Source organism: Peromyscus leucopus, chromosome 1 (assembly GCF_004664715.2).
Source record: "Peromyscus leucopus breed LL Stock chromosome 1, UCI_PerLeu_2.1, whole genome shotgun sequence".
Taxonomy (NCBI): Eukaryota; Metazoa; Chordata; class Mammalia; order Rodentia; family Cricetidae; genus Peromyscus; species Peromyscus leucopus.
The window spans coordinates 14,010,001-14,031,280 of NC_051063.1; the positions used below are offsets into that span (position 1 = coordinate 14,010,001).

General features: G+C 40.7%; 1 pseudogene; it reads left to right on the plus strand.

The window, feature by feature from the left end:
* Positions 1-12,294: 12,294 nt before the first annotated feature.
* Positions 12,295-12,604, plus strand: LOC114710765 (annotated as a pseudogene).
* Positions 12,605-21,280: the final 8,676 nt, after the last annotated feature.

The window sequence follows — 21,280 nt, forward strand, 5'->3', positions numbered from 1 at the left end:
AATAAATCTCCCAGCCCTTCAGCCATGGCTGCCTTCTACAAATGACAATATCGCCATCTAGTGGTCACATGACCACATTCTACTTTACCATCGATGAGGAAAGCAGTGTGTTAACAAATTTATCTCCGAAGCAACTTTGTGATTTGCCTTTACAATAAAATGTTTTCCTAAGAAGAATCATGGTTCACCAAGTGACATTGGATCCCGTCCATAGCTTGGTCAGAAAAAAAAGAAAAGAAAATGACACTTGTTTAGAGGGAAGTTATCCTTCTCAATACCACATGTACAAAATTGATCTTTGAAAATCTTTACATGCATTGTAAGGCAAGAAGTTATCAAATGCAATAAAATGCCAAACTGAATTAATTTACCAGTCTTGTATTTGGTAGAGAAGATAATTACCCAACAAATCTCACATCTCCTGTTAAATAATCTTTCATCAGCTTCCCAGCTATTACTTCCAAATAAACTAATAGCTATTATGCACATATAAGCAAACAAATCGCATTTTCCTGGGAGAAATAAGAACTAAAGCAGATTGCTGAGAAATTTTTTTCTTTCATAGTTTATCACAACAGTAGTCTCCAAGATGTTGTGGTATGAAAGCAGTAATTTAAAGTTCTTTTACAAATAGTCTTGATTACATTATTGTTATTTGTTAATGCAAATGCAAGATTGTTTTATCTTTTGCTCCAATTAAACATCTTGTTGTGCCAAATGTATTTATATGAACAGAGGAATTATCAAGAAACAAGTGAGCCACTCTGTGCACAGCAGAACCACCAGGGGGCAGCACTGTACCTGCTCAGCACATAAGAGATCTTTTCTCTATGCTTGGAGCATAGCAGCCCGGGCTTTGTTGGTAGACTTGGAGATTTGGTCCCTCCAGAGAAGCCCAGAATGCTGATTGGTCAATGTAAAATTGAAGTATGTATAAAGTCCTTAGCCAGTGTGATTAGATGTCTATATCCCTGGCCTACTCTTCAGAACCCCAAAGACAGACTGGAGGGAGTCATTGGATCCTTTTGACCCTCTTCCCAATGTAGACACATTAACTAATTCTCTTTTTCTGCTTTTAACTATTATTTTGGCTCTTCTTTTAGTGTTTTTTTTTAACCTGACTTTTGGGACACAGACTGTGGTGGTATTGTGTTCCCCAAAATATTGTGCACCCTAATAAACTTATCTGGGGTCAGAGACAGAACAACCACTAGATACAAAGGCTAGAAAGTGGTGGCACTCACACCTTTAATCCTAGCATTCCAGAGGTAGATATCCCTCTGGATCTCCGTGAGTTCAAGGCCACATTGGAAATGACCAGGCATGGCGACACACGCCTTTAATCCCAGGGAGTGATGGCAGAAAAGGAAAGACATATAAGGCGTGAAGACCAGAAACTAGAAGCATTTGGCTGGTTAAGCTTTCAGGCTTCTAGCAGCAGTTCAGCTGAGATTCATTCTGGATGAGGACTCAGAAGCATCCAGTCTGAGGAAACAAGACCAGCTGAGGAACTGGCGAGGTGAGGTAGCTGTGGCTTGTTCTGCTTCTCTGATCTTCCAGCGTTCACTCCAATACCTGCCCCAGGTTTGTTTTTATTAACAAGACTCTTTAAGATTCATGCTACAATAGACTGTGACCCAAAGTTCTATAACACTTTTGTCTCTTCATTTTCCCTGACATTGGTGGCTTTCCTTCTTTTCTTTATTTCTTTCTTCCTCATAGCTTCTCCCCTGGGGCTGATCTTTGGCTTCATTTCTTCAAAAGTAACAACACTGAAAATATTAAAAGCAACATCAGCAAATGATATAAATAAGTGGAAATTATAAGACTTGCATATGCTGTCAACTCAAAAACCACAGATCTCACTCATCTTAAAGGGAATAAGAGACAGCTTATTCTATAAACATTTTGAGTGGCAATGGCCCAGGAACACAGATTTAGGTTACCCCAAAGTCCTTGTTTGAACGTGAAGGCAGTTTCATGAAGATTGACAGTTTTCTGGAACAAAGAGAGTCATATCAGGGCAAGTTTAAAATACATTTGTGGAAACATCAGACAGGTAGTTACAGCAAGATGGGGAAGCCAAGTCTATAGGCCTAAAATGATATCTGCTGGCATTTTTAGCATTTGGGTTGGTGAAGCCAGTGGGCCAGCTAAGCCAATAGATTCCAAAGACCAAAAGTTTTTATTTATTAATCACAAGATATTAGTTCTGGCACAGCAGTGGTGCCATGATCTAAAGTTAGCCCAAGGAAAGGTAATTCATCTCTGGACCTCTGACATTCCAGTCTCACCACAGTACTGAAATTCTGAATCAGTCAATCAATCCCTGTGGACACAGCTTCTTTTCAGTTTTCATTCAAAACACCTTGGTGAGGTTATCTCACTTAATGGTTTTTCACCTCTCTCTCATTTACCTGAGTTTACAGATGAGTAAACTGAGGACTAGTCTGTTCAAGGGAACCTTTCAATGTATTAATTTACATTGAACTTTGAACACATACTACGTTAAGGATGAAACTGAAATAAAACCAGAAACATATTCTCATATGTTTATGTCCCCCCTAAAAAAAGAAAGAATATGAATACTTTGCTTTGGTTTATGATGTCAAGGGATAAAGTCTATCATGGAGTGGAATGCCTAGCAACAGGCAGCTCTATAATGGCACAAGCATGTGTCTGAAACCCATCATCTTCTCAAAACATAATAGAACATGCAGTGGAGACCAAACTAGAAGTATAGCACTCTATATAACTCAAAGGTCTCTGTAAGTGACTTCCTCCTTCAAGGCTCCACTTCCTCAAAGTTCCAGTCTCCCAAAAGGGTACCTTCTGCTGGAAGCCAAGTGTACAAACAGAGGGACCTTTGGGAAAATACTTTACATTCCAACCTCAACAGGATACATTCTTAAAAGACTGTTGTTAGGTGGCTCGGTTGTATTAATATGTATATGTTGCCTATTGACTGATATGTGTCTATGTAGTACTTGAATGTGAATATGCACGCTTAGGTCATGAAGAAGCTGTATACTCAAGATCTGTCATCTTCTGTAAGACATAAGAGAAATAAATCTCAAACTGACTTGGGTAGTTCCACCCTGTTTGCTAGTTTCCATAATGCTGTAAGGTACTGTGCAGGTTAATGGATAGAACAGATATTGATGATCTTATCCATCTCTGGACCCTGCATGCTACCTACTGCCTGCCAGTAAAAATGAGTCCACAGGTATAATGGTGGCAAAACTGTTATGGAGTAACTATATACTCTCTGATTGGATTTAGGCATGCTACACAGGAGAGAATTTCAAGTCTGGTACTGTAATTCTGGTCAAAAGATCACAGCTTAGGGAGGTCACATTCTCTAACATACCATCTGCTAGTGTTGTTTTGCTAAATGGCTATGCTTTCAAAATACATGTGTTTATATTCATAGATTTGGGCTGCTCTCAACCTTTTTCAGAAAAGAGTCCTTATTGCAGTAGTCAGTCAATGCAGTGACACATAAACTGGTCATAAGTTGAGTGCTCAAGGTTAAATTTACAACTTTAAACATCTTTAACCAACCTCACTGCTCCCACCCATACCCTCTTGTCAAGATTCAAGAACACAGCAAAAGAGGAGGCGAAAAGAATGTAAGAGCTGTAATACTGGCTATGACATGCTAGTGAAGTTTTGAATTCACAGCAGCTGTGGCTATTTTCATATGACCTACACAAGATCAAAACTGCACAGCCAATACTCTGGGATAGTTTATGGAGGTGCTCTACAGGTCCCACCTCTTACTGAGGAGCTATTGGCAGTTGGTAGCGGCTAGAGGAGGGAGAACCATTCTTTTTGAGGATGTGGACATTGGTAAGTTTCCCATGCTCCAGTGCATGTCCCCACACCCATGCACATATGGGAAGCACTAATTGGGCTTAATGGCTTATTAAAAATATATAGAAGACATGAAGTTGATGTGTTGAAGGGCTATAGGAGATATTGGAGAAGGGGAATAGGGGTGGATATAATTATATTTCATTTTATACATGTATAAAATTCTCAAAGAATAAAATAAATAATAAAGAAAAGAAAAGAAGTTGAGAACACGTTCCTTAACTAATAAATATGCAAATAAATATCTGCTGTCTTGCCTATCTGAGCTGCTGCTGAGTTCAATTTGCATGTACTTCTTGAACAAGAAGTTTTGTTTGTACTCTCCTTAGTTTTGTTTTGCAAAATCTAAAAGTAGTAGACTTTAATCATCTTAATAATATACCTTAATCCTGCTTCCCTGGACTCTATGTCCATCAGATGAAAATCTACCCAGACCAGTTCTTCAGGCACATATTCACAAATGCCTTACTTGTAGAGATGGTCACTTTTATCCTCTATCCACAAATTATCATCTTTATTTTAAGTTGTGGAGATTTTTTACATACCTGAGTACCTAATACTCACATGTGAAATAACACATCATATTTTAGAAGAAAAAAATTGTGAGATTTAAAAAATATTTTAAGTGGTTTTAGGAATATGCAATCCCCAATAAAAAAATTTTGTTACTTTTTAATAAATTTAAAATAATTGGGATATTATTTATTAGCTGCCTTTTAACACCCCGTGCCTCCAATTTACTGTCTTCTATTGCTAGGTTGTATAAAAAATAGTAAACATTATGATGCAGTATTTGACATAGTAGTGAAAGAGGAAAGGTAGATTGAATACAGGTTGGAAATAGCCTTTTAAGCCACATGATAGAAATCCATTTTTTTTCTTTTGCATCATAGTTACAACTTTGGAGATGTTCTTGAAAGATTCTATTGCATTATTAAAGGTATACTTAAAATTTTCTTATCCCTAGAAAAACATAAAAAATAAAAACTTTTAAATAAATATTTCTTCAGTATATTAGTCAATAGAAACTAAAATTTCTCATGTGGAAAAAACCATAATAGTTCCAGAACAAGAAATGTTCATGCTCAATGTATTTTTCACAATAATTAATGAGATTTTTTTTCTATCTTCTAGCAATTACATTAGATTTTTTTTGGTTCCGTATGAAGAAATAGTTCTGGGATATTAATTGAGAGGATACATTAATTAATAAGTTATACAAATTAACAATTTAATTTAAATTATTGTAAGCTCTAAGAAGTGCAGAGAATGAAGAGACTATACTAATGAAACAATCTACTGGAGGGAGCCATTGGGCTATAGTAATAAGAAGCTAATGAGTTTTCAATGGCCTAAAATATTTTTTAGAAGTTTGTAAAAATCAGTCAAGATCTGATGAGCATCCAGTTTTTAGAATGTGGTTAGTCCCCTCTGATATTTAGTAAAGAGGAAATCTCAAACTAAAAACTTACTGTGTAATAAGCAAAAGACCGTATCACTTTAATTCTCTCTGTGTCTGAATTGAACAGTGATGACTCCTTGAGGTGGGTTTGTAGATAAAATACCACATTTTGTCAATATTAATTTCCAAATGTTAGCTTGCTATGATTTTGTAAGCAAATATTTGGTTAGACAGAGACATGACCAAGGACTGGATACACATGGGCAGAGAGATACAGGACCAGCACAGGACTGTGGCTGTGAGCCCAACAGTTAGTCTCCAGGGCACCATGGATGATTCTGTCCCTGCCTCAGGGAGAGGGGGCATGATAATGCAAAGCACACTGTTATGCTAAAAGCACATGTGCCAGAATCTCCGGCCAAGGGTGATCTGCTTCGCTTCTACTGGATCACTGCACACCCAGGAGTCTGCTTTTACTGGCCTGAACTGGAGTTGCAACTCGTGTAGCATGAATCTTAACAGGTCTTATTAGTGAAAATAAACCTGGAGCAAGATATTGGCATGAATGCTGGAAGATCAAAGAAGCAGAACAAGCCACAGCCACCTCACCTTGTCAAATCCTCAGCTGATCCTGTTTCCTCAGACTGGAAGCCTCTGAGTCCTCATCCAGAATGAATCTCAGCTGAACAGTTGCTCAAAAGCCTAAAAGCTTAACCAGCTCTAGTTCCTGGTTTTCACACCTTAAATACCTTTCTGCTTTCTGCCATCACTTTCTGGGATTAAAGGCATGAGTCACCATGCCTGGCTATTTCCAGTGTGACCTTGAACTCACAGAGATCTCTGTCTCTGGAATGCTAGGATTAAAGGTGTATATATATGCCATCATTTTCTGGCCTCTAGGTCTATCTAGTGGCTGTTCTGTTCTCTGACCCCAGATGAGTTTATTAGGGTACACAATATTTTGGGGGACACAATATCACCACAAACCTGCACCTCCCCTGATGACTTCAGTCTATTATAGGAATCATCATGGGTCAGGACAAAATTCAAACTCATTCCACTTAAAGGGGTACTGACTGGTGTGATAATCTATACTTTATCATTTCACTTAGTCTTTTACTTCTCCTTTTATTTTCAAGTATCATCACTCCTTTTATTTTCAAGTATATGATATGCCTTAATGGCCTTGCTTTAGTTTTTATATTTGATTGTTTTGTCTTATGACTGTTCTTCACATTTTTGTACCCATTTTTTCTACACTCCTTACTCTTCTGTTGGAGAACTCCTGCTATTAAGGTTACAGTCTACCATGTCCAGATAACTCTCTGAGTTTGGTGCAAAATAGAGGACTCCCTTTCTCAACAGGTCTTCCTCTTCTCCACTAACCTTATTTTGAGAGTGTCTCTAAGCTCAGGTGCCCCCACATATTTGGAGGATGACCCTGCACGGAGCTCCCTGCAAATGCTGTATGACTCAACATACAAGGCCCGCTCTTTACTCCCATCCACATGACAATTAGGTGCTGTGTCATGACCAATCAGCCCTACATTCCCAGAACCCTAAGTAACCTTATATACCTTACTCCTGGCATGATAAAATGAGCTGTCTCTCAGAAGTTTTTTCCATCTTTCTCACGGCCTTCCAAACCCTGCTTGCAGCTTCTGCTCTTTTCGCCCTGATGGTGGTCAATGACCTCCGAGGAAAAGGAGACCCACATCTTCTTCTTCTGTACAGGCCATCTGTTTTCTGACTTTCCCAACTCCATCTCCTCCCTTTCTCTTTTCCCTACCCCCTTTTATTTTTTACTACAGACATCTAACATTTCATGATTTCCTTAATCTTTCAACACCACAGACCCCAATAACTTCTAACATGATCATTTTATCTCTTTTTTGTCATCCATTTTTTAATGACCAAAGGCTAGCTCTCATCCTTATAATTTCCCTTCCATTCTTGACTTTAATAATAATGAATACTGTTACCCAAAATTTGAGAGAATCCAACCAGAGTTATTATATAATATTATGGAAAAATAGAGTTCTCTCTTGGACCTCATGATCTCTTAATAAAAGAATTTAAGAAAGGACTCAAATGGAAGCTTACGGATAATTTGTTAGTGTCTGAAAGAAAGACCATAGGTCTGGCAAGTTGTAAATCTAGGCAGCTGCTCAAAAGAAGAGAAAGAAGAAGACAAGAAGAAATACATGCCATTTCAGTGAGGCTGGCACAGAGGTCAGAAACATGATGGACAAGTAGGTATAGTGAAGTGTGTGAGTGTTAGAGAAAGGGTAAGTGAGCCCAAAGTACCAGAAGGAGCATTTGTAGGCTCTGGCCAGGAAAATAAATAAATAGTAAATCACAGATAAATAAACATGTGCACATGTGTGCATACATGTCCACACACACACACAGGGGGGAAGAGAGGGAGAGAAAGGAAGGAGAAGGAGGAGGAGAAGAAAGAAAGAAAGAAAGAAAGAAAGAAAGAAAGAAAGAAAGAAAGAAAGAAAGAAAGAAGGGAGGGAGGGAGGGAGGGAGGGAGGGAGGGAGGGAGGGAGGGAGGGAGGGAGGAAAGAAAAAGAAAGGAAGGAAGGAAGGAAGGAAGGAAGAAAGAAAGAAAGAAAGAAAGAAAGAAAGAAAGAAAGAAAGAAAGAAAGAAAGAAAGAAAGAAGGTGATGATAGAGAATGTAGCACCTGTCTGGGGCATTACTCCAAAAGGCAGACCAACCCAGCAGAATCTCATGATGAATTATAAGGACTGTGTTGAGAGGGGTGGAATTCTTGAAAGGAAAAACATATTATCTCATCAAAGATTAATTATTCTTCCCACTGTTTTGTCATAACTTAAGGTATACCTACCTTTCTAAGGATGGTTCTGCCTTTCTGAGAGGTAGTGGCTTAACCATGTCTTTGACCTTCTTAACAGGAATGTTAGGTCTCTGTCTATGCCAGAGATTTCACCCACTTGACCAAAAGGAAAAAGGTCTTCCATACTGGGCCTTAACAGATGTAATGTCAACATCTTTGTGACTATTCTACTGTCCTTGTTCTTCTATGCTCTCCCTCCCAAGTATTAAGGTTAAAGGGACCATTTTAACTCGATATTACAATATTTAAACACTAAGATCATCCAGCAGATGTGATGTGTGTTCAGCCAAGTCTATTCTTGACAATGTGTTGACAGTTGCACCAGGCACTCTTGGCATGTGGACTGAAGGTTTGACTGCTGAATTCCTCCAGTCCATGGGGGTAAAAGAGTCCTTCAGGGCTACTACAAAATACTCTCACTTGAACATTGCAAATACTTCAACTGAAAGACTGTGGCTGAAAAAAAGAAGCCACTACTTTATTTGTCCAAAGGACTCCAAGGTAACATATCACAGAGGTAATTCACTGCAGCACTATTCACAACAGCTAAGCTAACTGAACCAACTGAAGAGTTTGCCAAAAAAAGGAATGGACAAATAATTGGCATGTTCCAATCCCCAGCACCACACAACCCATGCATGATGTGAACACCTGTAATCCCAGTGCTAGGGAATTGGAGGCAGAAGAGTTGGGAGTTACAGACCTTCCTTGGCCTATGTAACAGGTTCAAGGCCAGTGCCAACTATGTGAAACCTTGTCTCAGAAGATGAAGAAGAGGAAGAAGTGGAGCAGCAGAAGTGAAGATGTGATACACACTTGAAATTTTATTGTGCCATAATAAAGAATAAAGTTATCTATTTAGAAAAAAAGGAGGCAACTGAAGATTATCATACTGAGTGAATTAGGTCAGACTAAGATGGAAAAATGGCCCACATTTCCTCTCATTTGTGGACCCTAAGTTCTATATAGATACAAAATGTCTTGAGTGTGTGTGTGTGTGTGTGTGTGTGTGTGTGTGTGTTTTATGAAAGGAGAGGGAAAACAATAGGAGTGCTCGCCCTCTCCCTCTCCCTCTCCCTCTCCCTCTCCCTCTCCCTCTCCCTCTCCCTCTCTCTCTCCCTCTCTCTCTGTGGGGGGATCTGTATCTGTGTGGAAATGGAAAGGATTAAAAAAAAACTTAAAATTAAGGGATCTGAAGTAAAGCTTCCTGAAAATTTTATGTTCTAGACTTACAACTTTTCTGAATGTCTGAAATTGTTCAAAATAAGAAAAATTTACAAATATATTGTTTGAACAATTGTACTAAATACAATCCCTGGCAGTAAAATCTTCATAAGTGGACAGCCATTAAAAAACACTGGTTTTACTAGTAGAGGAACTGGGTTTGATTCCCAGCACATGGTGGCTCACAGCCTTCTGTAACTCCACTCACATTGAATCTGATGCCTTCTGCCAACCTCCACAGGCAAAACACCTATACACATAAAATAGAAATAAAAATAATGAGTATGCTTAAATTATCATAAATATCAAATTAGAATTAAATTTTTCAATAAACAATGGGACTGAATCTCAAGGGTATGGTAAACTAAATAAGAAATCCCCTTCAACTTTAAATTCACAAGGAGAAGCATTTTTTGTGTGTGTGTACAGAAAAAAAATGGGAATTTTTCTTCTAGCCCTCTATCAATCTCCATGAAATTATAGTAAATACACTCAAACAAGTATTATTTACATACTAGAAGAAAGAAAAGATAACATCAACTTGTCACATAAATGTGGAATTTCTACAGTACTAAAAAACCATAACGTCTACTGATTGACAAATTAGAATATACAAGGTAATTCGAATTATGGAGATTGAGAAAAGGGGCAAACACTGTTTCTTCATGTGACACCCCAGAGAAACCAGTTAAACCAGACAGTGAGAGTCAGGAGAGATGGGACTTGAGTCACAACATAGCATAAGCTGAAGCTAGGATTGCTGAGCTTGTGTTCTTCCAGATGGCTACTCTACACCATCTCCAGTAATGCACAAAAGAAAATGGGAATCTTCTGTTATCCACTCAGTCATAGAGAACAAATACAAGAGGCAACAGATTCACTGTCCTGGGGCTTACTCAAACTCAGCATCTTTTACGGAACCCATGGTTAAGACCTACAAGTTCCCTGCTATGAGCAGGAAGTAAATCCTTATGTGTTCAATCCACAATAATAAGACCAGGTTTTCTTTCATGAGGACCTAAAATCATTTAAAGACACAGTCCACATTTATATATGCAAATGCAATTATCAGAAAAACTCAAAATTATGATATAATTATAAGACATCTGTAGGGGAGATGATATTAAGGAGAATAAGATTTGTCTTCATCTTGTTTTTTAAAATTTTTTCTTTTTTTTTGTGGTCTTTTTTTAATTTATTTTTATTTTTTTATTTTACAACACCATTCAGTTCAACATAATAGCCACAGATTCCCCTGTTCTCCCCCTCTCGCCCCCTCCCCCTCCCCCCAGCCCATCCCCCATTCCCACCTCCTCCAGATCAAGATCTCCCCCGAGGACCGGGATCGACCTGGTAGACTCAGTCCAGGCAGGTCCAGTTCCCCCCTCCCAGACCGAGCCAAGCGTCCCTGCATAAGTCCCAGGATTCAAACAGCCAACTCATGCAACGAGCCCAGGACCCGGCACCAACGCACAGCTGCCTCCCAAACAGATCAAGCCAAATGACTGTCTCACCCACTCAGGGGGCCTGATCCAGTTGGGGGCCCCTCAGCCTTTGGTTCATAGAACCTGTGCTTCCATTCATTTGGTTATTTGTCCCTGTGCTTTATCCAACCTTGGCTTCAACAATTCTCGCTCATATAAACCCTCTTCTTTCAATGCAAAGGAAACATAGTGTTTATAGCAGATGTTTGAATGTAAAGATTCCTAGAAATAAGCAAAGGCAGTAATTATTGATTTTATGAGGCTCTTCCTGGCTAATTTCTTCCCTTGCATTTCCATTTTCATTGCTCTTTCTAAATTTCTTCCCTTAGTATTAGACATATATACTGGATTTGATGCTAAAACTCTTAAGCATTTAGGACACGGCCTTCAGTTGTGACCTGGTATTGGAGAGTGCTGTGGGATGTCATTCTGTATGCTGTGAATATGTGTTTCTCTGATTGGTTGGTAAATAAAATGCTGATTGGCAAGTAGCCAGATAGGAAGTATAGGTGGGGCAAGTAGATGAGTAGAATTCTGAGAAGAGGAAGGCTGAGTCAGGAGTTGCCATCCAGTCACAGAGGAAGCAAAATGACAAGGCAGAACTGAGAAAAGGTACCAAGCCACATGGCTAAACATAGATGAGAATTATGGGTTAAATTAAGTGTAAGAGCTAGTCAGTAATAAGCCTGAGCTAATGGCCAAGCAGTTATAATTAATAGAAGCCTCTGGGTGATTATTTTATACAAGGCTGCAGGACTGTAGGTGAGAGATTTGTCCCAACCATGGGCCAGGCAGGACACAGGAAACCTTCCAACTACAGGACAGTCTGCAGCGAATCCAAGAGGCAGTTGACATAGGTCTCCCAGTATGAAGCAAAGAGTATTCAGAGCAGAAAGTACGTATCCAAGGCTTGGAATGATTTCTGCCAAAGTACCCTTGAAATTGGTGACTTCTAGGCAGAGTTAATAAGAGTCTGAATTGACAGTGTACCTGTGGAGACCCTGAATGCCCTGTGCCCTGCTTGTGCTCATGTCCAGTTCAATTATTGGTACAGCTGTTCTTGCTGTCTTCCCATTTTCCCATTGGTTATTGGTGTGATGATTTTCATAAGTGATGACAAGAACAGCTCGTGTGGTTCCTAAATTTTTTTTTTTTTTTTTTTTGGTTTTTTCGAGACAGGGTTTCTCTGTATAGCTTTGCACCTTTCCTGGAACCTCACTCTGTAGACCAGGCTGGCCTGGAACTCAAAGATCCACCTGCCTCTGCCTTCTGAGTGCTGGGATTAAAGGTGGTTTCTAAAAATCTTAACACCACACAATGTAAACCTAAATACGGAAACTAGACAGGAATTTATTGATAATTATTTTCAAGTAAAAATGATAAATGTGGAACTTGTGTTGCTGGCCTTGCATCTTTCTTTCTGTGCCTATCACTCCCACCAACATGATGAATGTTCCTAAGACCTGCCAAGCATTCTTCAAGAAATGCACCAACCCCACAAAGTGACACAGTACAAGAAGGGCAAGGATTCTTTGCCCAGGGAAAGCGGCGCTATGACAGGAAACAGAGCAGTTATGGTGGGCAGACTAAGCCTATTTTCTGCAAAAAGGCTAAAACTACAAAGAAGATTGTGCTGAGACTTGAGTGTGTTGAGCCCTACTACAGATATAAAAGGATGCTGGCTATTAAGAGATGCAAGCACTTCGAACTGGGAGGCGATAAGAAGAGAAAGGGCCAAGTGATCCAGTTCTAAGCTGACCTTGTTATGAAGACAATAAAATCATAAGCTTGTACTCACCTCTTGAAAAAATTATAAATGTGTAGAAATCATTGTATTCTATTTCAGTAGTGCATATATGGACATGTAATTTAGAGTCCATTATAGTTCAGTAGGTAAAAGCCCTTGCTGTACAAGCTTGGCAACCTGAGCACATGTCCTGAACCAAGAAGTGGAAGAAGAGAACTGACTTAAACATGTTGTCCTCTGACCTCCACAACCTCTGTCCCATATGCATACACACATCATATACACGAATAGACATGCAATAATAATAAATATTCATTTCGATTTTAATGTGTAACTTCTCTCCCTGTTCATGTTTTTCCACCACATTCTTCCCATAGAGGTCTTATACTTTCCAAAAATGATTTTTACTGTGTCTTGGGCTAGATCGCAAACCCTAGAAAGATACAGAGCAGTTTTTCTAGTTCCATTGCGTTTTTATTATGATTCTTGACACTATGTGAACGGAGGGGAAATTTTACAGTGTCACCACTAGATGGTGGTAAAGATCAAAAGATGGATGAACCCAGAGTCAAAGTCTTCCAACAGAAGTAATCAATCATTTTGAAATAAATTACAAACGTGTCCATCAGAAACCAATATAAGTAGCGCATTGCCTTCTTACATAGCTAGAAATTTTCTAAAAATATGTACTGTCCTAATGTCTGTTTAAAAGCAGATTAGCTGAAAAACAAATCATGGAAATGTTGATGCCAAGATGCTAAAACACAAAACCTAATGATCCACCTGCTTACTTGTATTTGTGTTTTCATAAGCCCACTAAAAGGATTCTAAGCATTTTGCACCACGAGGGAATCACACCTAACACAGCACAGCTCAATGCTGCCCTCGGTCAGGACATGATCGCTAACAAACAAAAGTGTTGGAGTTTCTTTACTTTGTATCTTAGCCTTTTTCTTTATGGCACTTTCATTCATTTTCCTTTAACACACAGATAGAATAAAAAACACTACGGTGTTTTGTAATGATTCTAATAGAATATCTATAATTGAATATATTTAGTAGTGTATTTTGGAAATTTTAAATAATGCCCCAGTTGCTCACTTTTTTGTCAGCATTTTATTCTAGAGAGGTTAGTTCTGCTCTCAAATGTATATGATAATCTAGGGAACTTTAGCTACTGTCTCAGCACTCCAGGCAGCTCCACAGACTTTGACCAGAACTTCTTGAGGATCCCAACGTGTTTATTGACAGGAAAGAACCATGGAAGTGGGACAGCTCAGCATATAGCTCTTACCCTGTTTTTAATCCTTGTCCACCTAAATAGTCAACTGATAATTTACCTATTACCTAAATCGTATTGTTTTAATTTTTATTTTATGTATGAGTGTTTTGTCTGCATGTAGATATGTGCAACCTGTGCGTGTAGTTCATGTGGAGAACAGAAAAGGGTGTTAGAGTCACTGGAACTAGACTTAAAGATTGGTCTAGGCTTCCATGTGGGTACTGGAAATGAAGCCCAGGTCTTCTTCAAGAATGGCAAATACTTTCAGGGGCACCTCTCCAACCTTTTACTTAAAATAGCTTTCTCTTGTGTCCAATGCTGTGCATACAGACTAGACTAGACACTATTTCTGATTTCACGTATTTTTGAACTTGGAAAATTCTTGAATCTTTAAGTGAAGACAGAAAAGAACCAATAAAGAGATACAAAGTATAGATGATCATAATGGTCTGGGAAGTGCTGTGTTCCACTGAATCCATCAAATAACAATGGAAAAAGAAGAAACAATGGGCAACTTGACTACATCCAGAATTAACTAAAACTCAAGCAGCTGGGTACGGCTCTGAAGGATTTTCTAGCCTGGATCATTCTGCAGGCAGTCCCACCCCGATCTTAGCCACCCCTGCTGGTGAGATCCACATAAAAGGACATGGAAAAAGGAAGTCTTTGCTTTTTGCCTTTCTGTCCTCTCTCTCACTAGCAAGTTCATCTACCCTGTTCCTGAGGCATTACTTTGCTTCACTGGTGCTAGAATCTACTTCTTCAGGATGCCATTGTACTGCCAGCAGTACTCTAGGATGTCTCTGGGACTTTAGCAGCAGAATGGGACAGCCGGATCCTTGGCTTTCCCTTCAGGAGACAGTCATTGCTGTACTACTTGGACAGTAGCCTGTAAGCCACTATAGTCAATTCCCTTTATAGTAAATTCATATATTTACTATATCATCATCAACATGTATATGCTGTGTATATTGTTCTGTATAAATAAAACACTGATTGGCCAGTGGCCAGGAAGGAAGTATAGGTGGAACAAGCAGAGAAGAGAATTCTGGGAAGCAGAAGGCTGGAAAGGGGAGAGACTGCCATCCGCCACCATGACAAGCAGCATGTGAAGATGCTGGTAAGCCACGAGCCACGTGGCAAGGTATAGATTTATAGAAATGGATTAATTTAAGATATAAGAACAGTTAGCAAGAAGCCTGCCACAGCCATACTGTCTGTAAGCAATGTAAGTCTCTGTGTGTTTACTTGGTTGGGTCTGGACTGGTGGGTTAGAGAGATTTTTCCTGACTGTGGGCCAGGCAGGACCAGAAAAACTCTAGCTACATGTATATATGTATATGTATATGTATATGTATATGTATAATGTATATGTATATGAAATCAGTTCTCTTCCTCCTGCCTAATACAGTTGGCTACCTTTCTTATACATCCCAGCACACGTATGGTAAGCTGGACCCTCCAACACTAATTCAATCTGATCTGGCCCATTCTTCAGAGGAGGTTCCTCCTTCTAACTAACCAGCACATGTGGCAAACATGTGCTTCCTTTGTCATTGCAAATTATTCTGTGACTTCAGTGTACTCTCCCAGTGCAGAAAAGGCAGTTATTTTCCTCCAATCTCCCTTCCTTTCTTTTCTCCCTCCCTCTCTTCTTTTTTTTCTTACTTTCATTTGAAAATAAGCATAAACTACAGCTTTTCTATGAACGTGTAGATAAGTTTTGTGCACACTTCTTTGATAGTTTCTTAGATTTTTATTAGATTTGGAAAGACCAAAATAGAGCTCAAAATTCAGACATCTGAAAGCAACATATGTATGTGTTAAACATACCATATCCGTGGTATAATGGTATTTAAAAAAACAAGAGTTGAAACATTTAAAATCAATTAGCTGGTTTATATGCTGCCAACACAAATGTTCCAATGGTCATGGTCTCCACAAAAGTGCTACCACACTCATTGTTTCCAGATAGAGAAAAGAGCCTATAATTATATTTCCAGTGTACTGCCCCAAATACTCTTTTTCCACAAGGATAGTTTGGTTAATGACTCAGCCTGGGGCTATGCCTGAGTTTGTGTAGACTTCTCTTTGGGGCCTCAAATATGTGCAATTCTTTTTCTGTCTCTGTGTATGTGTGTGTTGGTTTTTTTTTTTTTTTTAATTCAATCACACAACTTAATTAGGCTGGAATCACTGCTAATTTCATAAAAGCTACATGTTTATGCCAAAATCTTTGAAATTCATATGGAATTTTTGTCACGCAAATAAGAAACAAATGTTATGCCCAATATAATAAGAAAATAAGCTGCTATGTGAGTGATGAAGGCTGGAGAGAGGGAAGCCACATTCCCCCTCTCATTCCAGTTGTTAAAGTGGTTTATGCTGTGCTGGGGCCACTTGCATGCTAGACCACAAACACCTCCTCTCTGCAATCCCCTCTGTCTTCCTCCAGGTGGACACCTGTGTCTCAGAGCTCCAACCATGTCCAGGTCCTACAAATTCTTCTCTTCATTCACACTGTTGGGTCCCTTATTTTTCTTACTTAGAGTTTCTATCACTGTCAAGAAACACCATGGCCACAGCAATTCTTAGAAAGGGAAACATTTAACTGAGTGGCTTACAGTTTCAGAGGCTTAGTCCATTATCATGGCAGGACATGGTGGCATGCAGGCAGACATGGTGCGGGAGAAGGAGCTGAGAGTGGAAAAGGAGCTGCTTTTTTTTTTTTTTTTTTGGTTTTTCGAGACAGGGTTTCTCTGTCCTGGATCTCACTCTCTCACACTGTAGTCCAGGCTGGCCTCGAACTCACAGAGATCTGCATGCCTCTGCACCACCACCACCCAGTAAGGAGCTACTTCTTGACCCCACAGGCAACAGGAAGTGATCTGTGACACTGGGAGTGACTTGAGCATATATGAGACCTCAAAGCCCGCCTCCACAGTGACATACTTCCTCCAACAAGGCCATACCTGCTCCTACAAAACCACACCTCCTAATAGTGCCACTCCTCTTAAGGGGGCATTTTTTTTCAAACCACCACATTCATCATCTATCTTGCTGGCATCTCTGGGCATAGCCAGCATCTTCCATTCCTTCTCTAGTACCATATCTACTTACAGCTCTGGATTCAACATCATTGGCAACAGCAGTACCTCAGCAGTACATAGCATTCTTGCTATGTAGAAACATTCAAGCATTTTGCTACTCTTTCTTTCTCTCATATTTAATATTTCCATTTTCTTCTGTTATTTTCATGTTCTTCCTGCTCATACATTGTCTTCATTTGTATTCCACATTGTCAGAAAAAAGGACAGCTGCTAGGTAATCACTATGCTGCTATTCAAACTAGAACTATTGGATTTGACAATCTGCAGAAGTAAGAACAAAGGTCATATAACCCATAGCATTTTACTAAATATGAAAATTGGCATCACATTTGTCTTCCTAGGAATAGGAAATGATGTGAGGTTTCTCATATTATAAGCTGTGTCATGCATTATCATATTAAAGGACAATGTATTACCTAAGAATGTGACATTGCCTCAGGCAGTGGCAGCTGTATGTTATAATATTTACTGAGGGTTTTCTAGATTCTGGATGCTGATATTCTCACTTATTTTTTTATTCATAATCACCATTGTCCTCATATCACACTAAAACATGGACAGTGAGAAGTTGGGTTGGGGCCTTGCCAATGAGAAGAGGCCTCAGAATAAATCAAATTTCCAAACTGATTGGAGTACATTTGTGAAGACATTCTCCTTAGAGCCAGTTTTCAGATCTAGAAAGTAGTCAGGATGGTAAATGCAAGAAGGCACATTGTTTTCCTGCCAAGACCAATGAAAAGGTTTGGAAAGGAGGACCCTTTGGCCACTGAGCCAACAACCCTAATACACAGTGCTGTACATAGGGAAGGACCATTTCCATTTGACTGGTTGCATTTGCGGCTTCCCTACACTATTCCTAGCCCTGTCTCTCTGGCCCAGACTGTAGCAGGTACACAGGACAGGATAAAATTTCCTTCTTGGACATTTCACCATTTTCAGGATAATTCAGTCTGGAGACAAGTTTAATCATTCCAGGGTCTGTGCTATCTACAACAAAGTAGATAAGAACTGACCAATTATACTGGTTGACCCATTACTACAAAGTATTTGATCATTTCAAAACATAGATTTTTTTTCTTCCTTTTCTCTTACTTAGTTTAATATAAGGTATTCTTTTCACTTTCTTGCTAAGTATCAGTCAACTTAGCACCACTACAGGTAGCCTTTACAGAATTCTAAACAGTCATAAACACATTGTTTTACTAATGGACACTGTAGCTTAGAAAAGAAAGTTGCTGCCTATGGGCAGCTGCTGTGATTTTTAAATGAGAATGTTCCACCCCACCCCCACCCCCATAGACTTCTATATTTGAAAGCTTGGTCCTTAGTTATTGGAACTGTTGGGATCAGGAGGTATGGTCTTGTTGGAAGAGAGGTGTCACTGGGAGTGGCCTTTGAAGTTTCACAAGCCCACTCCAGACCCAATCTCACCCTCTGCTTCCTGCTTAATGGATCAAATATAAGCTCTTAACTGCTACTTTAGCCTCAGACCTGTCTGCCTGCTCCCCACCCTGATGGTCATGGACTCCCCCTCTGAAACTGTAAACAAACCCCCAACTAAATTCTTTCTTTTCTAAGTTGCTTTGGTCATGCCGTCTCCACAGCAACAGAACAGTAACTAAAGCAGTAACTTAACTAAGAAGTAGTAGAGATTTAACTGGAGTACAGTGCCAGTGCCACCGTTGTGTGACTTTTCCTAGGAAGAGGTGAATAAATGTCTATTATCCCAGATAAGACACTGATGACAAAGAAGGACGACTCCCAGGTCTAGCTTAGTCAACCTGTAAATTTCCTGGGGTCACTAAAAAGGGCATGAGTGATTTAAGGGGAGACATATCATGAGCAAAGGTGGCCACTCTCAAAAGCTACATCCCTGGAGTACCCTGATCAGGAAACTTACCTAGCAGGACTGGATTTCCTTCCCAACAACTTTTCACTGTTTTTCTAACCTTGAGGAGGGGACTTGTGACTCTTTTAAGTGTCAAGCACTTCCTGAATTTGTTAGTTTGGTTTACTTCTTGGTCTTGTCTGTTTTGTCTACTGCCTGAGTCTTATGAGCTTCCTTCTTTCCTCTCTCCAAGAGGGAACATTTTCAATTTTAAGGAGAAAGCTTCTGCTCAGTGCCCCACCCTCAGCCCCATAATACTAAACTCTTAACAAGGATTCAAAGTCTCTTTTCTTTTCCATCTTCATGGATGGTTGTAGAGAAATATATGATGATTAATCTTCAGGCAGCTTTCACATACCTCTGAGCTATGAGGTGTTATATGTCAAACATAAAATCCCAACTCTAACACCAATTATAGTACCAAGGTATCCAGTGACATGAGTTATAAGTGAGAACATAAAGCTAATTGTTTTTCTAATTCTAATTCTATATTTGTCCCTGTGCTTTTTCCAATCTTGGTCTCAACATTTCTTGCTCATACTCAATCCCCAGGGGAGTCTTTGCCCTGGAGAAGATGGGAATGGGGGGTGAGAGGTGGGGGGCAGGAGGGGAGGGGGGAGGACGAGGGAATCCGTGACTGATAAGTAAAATTAAATTATAAAATAAAATAAAATTTAAGAAAAAAAGAGAAAAAACAGGAAAAACTCAATCTCATCATGGAAACTATAGTGTGACTCAGTGAGTCACACAGTAAACACTTTTATCCATATATCTTTACTTGCAAGTATTCATTGCAAAGAGTCCATTGGTCTGGTTGGAGGTCTCTTGTTTCTATTACACTAATTGATGCTGGGCCCTCCCTAGGAGTCTTCTTGGGTATCCTATTGCTGCCCTGTGTAGTGAAGGTCCTGCAGCGTTGGGTCTTCAGGATTAGCCCCTTCATGTGCTCCAGCAGACCATAGATGGATTGGATGTTGGGGGTGGGCCAATTTATAACCCTGGTTCTGGGCCTGGATAGTTGCAGGGTTGGTCAGCCTGCCAGCTCTCCCCTGTTCTCAGGGTGAGCTCTCCAGAATTGCTCTGATTAGTTCACCCCTTGCAGCAAAGAGCAAGAGACAGATCCAGTTCTCCTGCTTTCGTGCCTTCAGGGCCAGCTCTCCCACAACTACATCATCAGGGTCAGCTCTACTATGTTGGCCAGCAGAGGTGCAGGGGCCACTCTCCCTAGAGTGCTGCAGCTGGTGAGGAGCAGGGCCAGCTCTCCCACTCTTAGGAGCCCAGGGCCAGCTCTCCCACCCGCCACAGACAGTGAGGGGCGGTGGGCCATGGAAAAGGGCTGGATCTCCCACTCTTAGGAGCCCAGGGCCAGCTCTCCCACCCGCCACAGACAGTGAGGGGCGGTGGGCCATGGAAAAGGGCCAGATCTCCCACTCTCCCACTCTCGGAGCAGGTTCTCTGGCACCTCTATCAATCGGGTAAGCTCTACTCTGCTGCCCAGGGGAGGTACAGGGCTCACTTTCCTGAGTGCTGCAGCTGGTAAGGGGGAGGATCAACTCCCTTGCCCACCACAGGTGGTAGGGAAAAGGGGAGGAGGGCATCCTTCCCCTGTCCATGCCTCCACATAACATGGGACAGCTCTCCCATGCTCACATCCTCAGGGCCAGTTCACCTGCACCTCCACCAGCGAGGTCAGATCTACCGTGCTGCCCCGGTGAGGACCACGGCCTGCTTTCCTGATGCTGTAGCTGGTAAGGGGAAGGGTCACAGGTGATGAGGGGCAAGGGGTAAGGAGACATCTCTCCCCTGACCATGTCTCCACCTAACAGACAAGTAGTGGGGACAACTCTCCCATGCTCACAACTTCCGGGCTAGCTCACCCATACCTCGGCCAATAGGGTCGGCTCTACTGCCTTACCCAGGTGAGGTGCAGGGGCCACTCTCCTGCTCTTTTGACCTCAGGATAAGCTTTCCCACTAGCCTCAGGTATGTGTGGGGGGGGGATAAGATATCTCTCCCCACCCATGCTGCTATATGGTAGATGATGGGCGGGGCCAGATCTCTCATGCTCACAATCTCAGGGCTGCTCATCCCACCCCTGTCAACAGGGTCAGTTCTGCTGTGTTGCTCAGATGAGATGCAGGGCAAGCTTTCCCAAGTGTTGCAGCTGGTAAAGAGGTGAGTGAGTTCCCTTGCCAGCTGGGGACAATGGGTAAGGGGAGGAGGTCATCTTTCCCTCGCCCCCACCACTACATCACAGATGAGGAAGGCAGTACCAGCTATGCCCCTCTCACTTCCTCAGGGCTGCCTCATTCATACCTCTGTCTATGGGGTCAAACTCTACTGTGGTGCCCAGGAGAGGCACAAGGCCTGTTCTCCAGAGTGCTGCAGCTGGTGAGGGGCAA